The sequence below is a fragment of the Salvia hispanica genome, chromosome 5 (assembly GCF_029641045.1).
Source record: "Salvia hispanica isolate PSC_SH4W2 chromosome 5, Shi_PSC_v1, whole genome shotgun sequence".
In the NCBI taxonomy this organism is placed as follows: domain Eukaryota; kingdom Viridiplantae; phylum Streptophyta; class Magnoliopsida; order Lamiales; family Lamiaceae; genus Salvia; species Salvia hispanica.
Window position 1 is genome coordinate 40,245,102 of NC_142696.1, and position 6,697 is coordinate 40,251,798.

Below are 6,697 nucleotides of genomic sequence, written 5' to 3' on the forward strand. Positions count from 1 at the left end.
AAATTGATACTAGTACATTTTAAAAATCAATCATTAGTTCAACGTAATTACTAACTCAATGTTAAAGAAAAAATATATATCGATCGTAAGTAAATATTTAAACACAAAATGAAAATTCAGGATGATTATGAAAATTACCCTTTTACGAAGTAAAGAGGCAGATTAGTACTAGTCATTAGTAGTAATTCAATGAATCTTAATTGCAGTTGCGACCAATAGGCAATATGCACAGAAATTACTCCTTCGTGAGCTTCACGTATCCTCTCACCACGTGTTCCTCTATTATACCCTGGGTTTACCTACTCTATTTTTCTCTAAATCAAAATATCAAATCAAAAATCATATGTATATATATACACACACCCCACATCCTCATTTAGTCATTTTCTCAGTACTTCAATTATCAATTTCAAATCCCCCCAAAAAAACACCCCATCACAAAATAATTGCTCAATCACAAACACTGACCCCATCACACACGATGACAATCGTGCCTAAAACCGCCGCAACGGCCTCGCCGGAGAATACCAGTCTCAGGCGACGGAAACTCGGCTTCCTCCTCGCCGATCCCTCCAATCAAGACAGCGACTACAGCGACGAATACAGCAGCTCCCGCCACCGCCTCAGCGATGCCTCCTTCACAACCACCTCCGCCGCCGACAACCACGCCGCCGGCTACTACTCAAACCCCAGCAGCGCCACCTCCTCCCCCTACAACCCCATGTCCCCGTGGACTCAGCCTTCCCCCTACACGAAATCCCCATGGATTCATCAGCTCGTCGCCTCCTCATTGCCCGACGATGTTTCGGCGGCGCACAATCACGGCCTCATCGGATCGCTCTACCGCGAGGAAGGCCACGTGTACTCCCTGGCGGCCGCAGGCGGCCTCCTCTACACCGGCTCCGACAGCAAGAATGTGAGAGTATGGAAGAATTTGGAGGAATTCTCTGGATTCAAATCCAGTAGCGGATTCGTGAAAGCCATAGTTGTTTTCGGGAATAGAATTTTCACGGGTCATCAAGATGGGAAAATCCGGGTTTGGAAGCTATCCGGGGATAAGAAAAACACGCATAAACGGGTGGGGAGCTTACCCACGACCCGGGATTTGCTAATGAAGTCAATCAATCCGAAAAACTACGTGGAGGTGAGACGCCACCGCAACGTGCCGTGGGTGAAGCACTACGACGCCGTTTCGTGCCTAGGCGTGGACACGGACCGCGGCCTGCTATACTCGGGGTCGTGGGATAAGACGGTGAAGGTGTGGCGGATCTCGGATTCGAAATGCCTGGAGTCCATCGCGGCGCACGACGACGCGGTGAACTCGGTGGCCGTGGGGTTCGACGGCCTCGTCTTCACGGGGTCGGCGGACGGCACGGTGAAGGCGTGGCGGCGGGAGCTGATGGGGAGGACGACGCAGCACGTGCTCGTGGAGACCATGCTGCGCCAGGACCACGCGCTCACGTCGCTGGCGGTGTCCCACGCGGCGGTCTACGCGGGCGCCTCGGACGGGCTGGTCAGCTTCTGGGAGCGCGGGAAGCACTTCATGACGTACGGCGGGGTGCTGAGGGGCCACAAGCTGGCCGTGCTGTGCCTGGCCGTCGGGGGCAGCCTCGTGTTCAGCGGGTCGGCGGATAAGACCATCTGCGTGTGGCGGAGGGAGGGCGGAGGGATCCACTCGTGCGTCACGGTTTTCACGGGGCACACTGGCCCCGTCAAATGCCTCGCGGTGGAGAGGGACTCCTCCGAGGAGAAGCACTGGATTGCTTATAGCGGGTGTTTGGATAGTAGCGTTAAGGTGTGGAGGGTCTCCGAGAGCGCCAGGGCGGAATTACTCGAGCACGATGAGGAGGAGGAGTGAAGAGGCGGCGGCGCGTGGTGTGAACGGGGCATATGCGAATCTGGACCGACCAATGAGGGGATTGGTGGGGACGGGATTGTTGATTTGTCACACATTCTTAGGTGGGAAGGAAGAGTAAAAACCAACGGGCATTGAATTTATGGTCATAAATGCACAAGGCTTGAAGATTTTCTCACTTTGTTTTAGTTTTGGGCATGGGAATATGAGATTATCATCAATTTGTATATACACCCACACTGGTTTTAACTTGTCAAATTTCTTTATTAGTTTATTATCTTTAATTGTTGTTATGTTTGTTAGTCTAGTCTCATACTGATGTTCGTTTTGGTGTATAGAGGAAAATGAGAGGAAAAAACTATGAATATATTCTCCTATTGTGTTTATATGTTACATTTCACACTTGTACGTTTTTGTGTCACATTATTATAGTAGGAGTATGTATTTGTTATGTATGCATTATCCGTTTACGGGAAATTCAACTGGAATCTTGAATAATTGTACATTGCATAATGGAAGATCGGATAAGTAAATGCTTACACAGTTTACAACTAATAATACAATATAATGATCTAGACTGCTGAAAATTAATTGATATTTGCATTATCAACAAACCATTACTATATTTTAACATAGTGAGATCGCATACTTGATTCTAAATCGAAAAACAACAGATTCGTAGAATACTTTACTAATAAAATATATGGGTAATAAGTCAAATGAAATATTAGACGATTTGAATATCTTGCAACAAGTTATATACTATAATTATCGAAGACTTTTTTTTATCATTAATGAAAACTCTTATCTATAGCGGAAAACTTATTCTCTTGAATTTTCGGTTTCACACAGCCTGGATTAAATATAGCCATAGCATAGGTAAGCCATAAAATACTACTAGATCATGTGTATGTAATAATAGTAAAAGATGATGTAATTAATGGTTTGATAATTGCTATCCATTTCTATTTCAATAGTCATACGTGTAGATTTACACGAAACTACAAAACTGCATGTATCTGAATTTTCTTTTCACTTCACACGTTTGGACTGACCTAAGTCTCAAACCCCTAATAATTAAGTCTAACATTCAAATATGTTGTACTGTAGTTCTATGTTTCGTCATATATATAATACTACTTTAAATTGTATGTACAACTAAATATCTAAATAAAGATGGTTTATGTTTACTCCTAAAACAAGTTCCCTTCTGCTTTTTTTTTCTGCTGTTGATGAAACATTTTTTGGAAGTGGTGTTGTGTTCATTGAATATATGAGTTGGGAATTTTCTGTTAAATTTCGAAACTTTATTTTTGGTGTACCTATCATTCTACCTTTTGTATCGCAATTTTAAATGATCCCTGTGCATTTCTTTTAGTATGTGAGATTGACATGTTAATGACTTTAGACGTGAGTGAAAAGATAAGCTAATAGATATGACAAAAATACAAATGAAATCTTATTGTACTCCATATTCACGATTTTTGTTTCTAGTTGTAGATTGTAAATTTATTCATTCTAATAATCAAATGTATACAAATTTCCAGCTTTTATATTCGCTGTTTATGGAATGATAGATAACATATTTTCCAATATCCATATTCAATATGTCATTTATCTGTACTTATACAATATTCATACACAAAAGGTAAATTAATTAGAGACATTAGAGTAATTCAATAGAGAGTGGGAAAGACGAATATGTATATTAGAAGTTCTTATCGAGCTTTTATTCAATCCCATGTAAGTAAACCTCACTTATTTTTACTGTTAAAAAATGCCATACCAAATTTAAATGAGTTTAAGTGTACATTAATGTAAAGAGATAAATGTAAGCCAAATTTGAGTAAGCCTTCTGACCCATGTAGTAATAGGACTGTGTAATGGTAGAACATTATTTAAGTTCACCAGTTTAATTGTATTCACGTTTTAAATCTATTTATTCGAAACATCCAAATAAATACAATATTTATGGGTAATTTAACAGTATAGCCGATATCTAATTGGGTAGCTCACCAATAACGTCCCCTCCCCAACCCCCTCTCTTAACCATCAATTTCTTTAACAAACTTTCAAATTTTGAACCGTGTGTGTATGATTTCTCGATGATTCCTTATTCGGAACATGAATTGAATCATAATGTGTTCATTGCGCTTATACGATGAATCGAGCACCGTACAGAAATTTTAGATCAAATTGGACTTCTATTAAACCTTGCAATTTAGTTCAAAAGCTGCAACCTTATTTTAAATAAAAATCGTGTTATTTTTGTGAAAGAACATAAAGTTAGATTTTTCATACGCGACATTGTTCCGATCACAGTCATCAATTACGTGACGCAATATTGTGCAACTTATGAAACTAAAGAAATAGTGGCAACAGGTTTCTTCTTTACATTAGAAGATTCACAACATAATTATTACGTTAAATTTAATAGTAGTAGTTATATTAAAATATTTCATATTAACACTCCAATCATAAGAACAATATCTGTATACAAATTTATCCAACTATGCTCATAATAATATTCATAAATATCGGACACTTATATCTACAGACTACATACACAGAGGTGTGTTATATTGCTAACTATTTAAGTTGCTAATATATTAAAAATGTCAACACGATGACATCAAAACATGACACATAATATCAACACATTATATTGAAGTTCAACAAAATTATATGTTAACATTTTAATGTCATCGTGTTGACATGTTTAATACACTGCATTGATGAGTTATCAAGTTAGCAACTTAAGAAAGTACTACATACATATTTATATATAAAAATAACTGAGTTTATAATTGTTAGTATATTCTAAACAATTAGCAAGGATTTTGCTTTTTATATGGAGTGTGTAAGGGGAGATATTTTCTATTGGATTTAGGAAGTGTCGGCGGCGCTAACCAAGTGGGCCTTCTGCATAATGGTAATAGGCCCTTTGCAAAAAAACAAATGGGCCTACGGCCCTTTAATTACCCAGTTAAAACATGGCCCCTTATTTATCTACTTAGTTCAGTGGTTACCTCAAAAGAGAAAACTGACTCGGTTAACTATTTAATGGCCTTTTTAATAACGAAAATCAGAAAATCATGAAAACAAGTATCTTTAAAATTTTATCAAAACGGTAAAAATTTGGCTCTTTACAAGCAATGTTTTTAAAATTAATTTTTTGTAGTTAGAATTAACCTTTGCTTAAGTAAAATGGTTATTTAGATGTATTGTCGCCTAAAAATCCAACTTTATACTATTGTAGTACCAAAATGAATTGTCATAGGACTTAAAATAGCATGTGACATCTGCACTACATTTTTTTTAGATATTAGAGCATCTCCAATGGCTTTAGGCCAGCCACAGACTAGCCACTCTCTTTCCCTGCTGCGTCATCAACACTAAAATTCCATCTGCCACATCATCATTTTAAGCAAATAGGCTAGCCACAGGCTAGCCGCAATAAAAATAATTCAAAAACAACTAAATTTACCGAATTAAATTTACGACAAATTACGGAATTAAAATTACGAGACATATTAATTTCATTTTTAAAAAAAGTACATTCATTAAAAAAAATTACATAATAAAGAAAAAAATTATCGCCGTGCAGTCTTCCGTGCCCACAACTCTTCAATTATATCCTTTTGGAGTTGAATATGAGCATTCACTTGGGGCATGTCGGCATGTGCCTGGAGGCGGTCGGCTTCATCGTGAAGTACCCCACGTCGTACGTTAGGGGTGGCCATTCCGTGGCTTGGACCGGCTTCATCGTCATTGGCCCAATTAGTCAGTTGTACGCATTCGTCTTCGACGATCATGTTGTGCAAGTTAATGCAGGCGTACATTATATCAGCAATGCAGCCGACATCCCACAAACGTGTTGGACCCTTGATTGTCGTGCAAAGTAGGCCTTCCTGTCATCATTTGCATGCCTGATCGTCTTCACAAAGACGGGCCACCTAGGGTATATCCCATCCGCCAAGTAGTAGCCCATATCATGCCGGTTGCCATTGGCCATAAATGAGACGGCTGGACCGATGTCCTGACACTTCTCGTTGAAGAGGGGCGACAAGTTGAGGACGTTGAGGTCGTTGTTCGACCCGGCTACCCCAAAATACGCATGCCAGATCCACAACTGGTAATCAGCTACGGCCTCGAGGATCATCGTGGGATTCTTTCCCTTGTAGCCGGTCGTGTAGGCCCCTTTCCAGGCAGTTGGACAGTTCTTCCACTCTCAATGCATACAATCTATGCTGTCTAACATCTTGGGTAACCCATGCTGCTCCTCGTGCATCTGCATCAGATCCTGACAATCTTGGGGGGTAGGGCTTCGAAGGTATTGCTCACTGAAAATTTGAATCACGCCATGACAGAAAAACTTCACATTCCAAAGAAGTCGTCTCACCGATGAGGAGGTACTCATCCCACATGTCTGTCGCGCCTCCGTAGGCCAACTGTCTGATTGCTGCTGATAGAGTAAAGGCCGTCAGAAGATCAAGAGCACAAGGAATGCTCCGGAATTGCTTAGAATTAATCACTCGATTGCTGCTTAATCAAGACACAATGAATATGATAAATAAAGATGGAAGTATCTCGGCTTTATTTGATCACAGTAAAGAACAAGGAACAACGGAAGATAAAAATCCTCACCAGGAGGCCTGCGCTAAAACGCCCTAAAGATCGAGTTTCCAAGATGATTTCTCGTCTGTGGAGAGCTCAATATTTATAGGCTTACAATAACTAATGGAGCTAAAAAAGTGCAACAACTTAATCATGAAAATAACAATTAACAAATGCCGAGATTTTTGATGCTGACTCCTTCTTCTATTTTTCTGAGTTGTTAGG

The 6,697-nt window shown here is 40.0% G+C and overlaps 1 pseudogene; it reads left to right on the forward strand.

The window, feature by feature from the left end:
* Positions 1 to 374: 374 nt before the first annotated feature.
* Positions 375 to 2,241, forward strand: LOC125186995 (protein JINGUBANG pseudogene; annotated as a pseudogene).
* Positions 2,242 to 6,697: the final 4,456 nt, after the last annotated feature.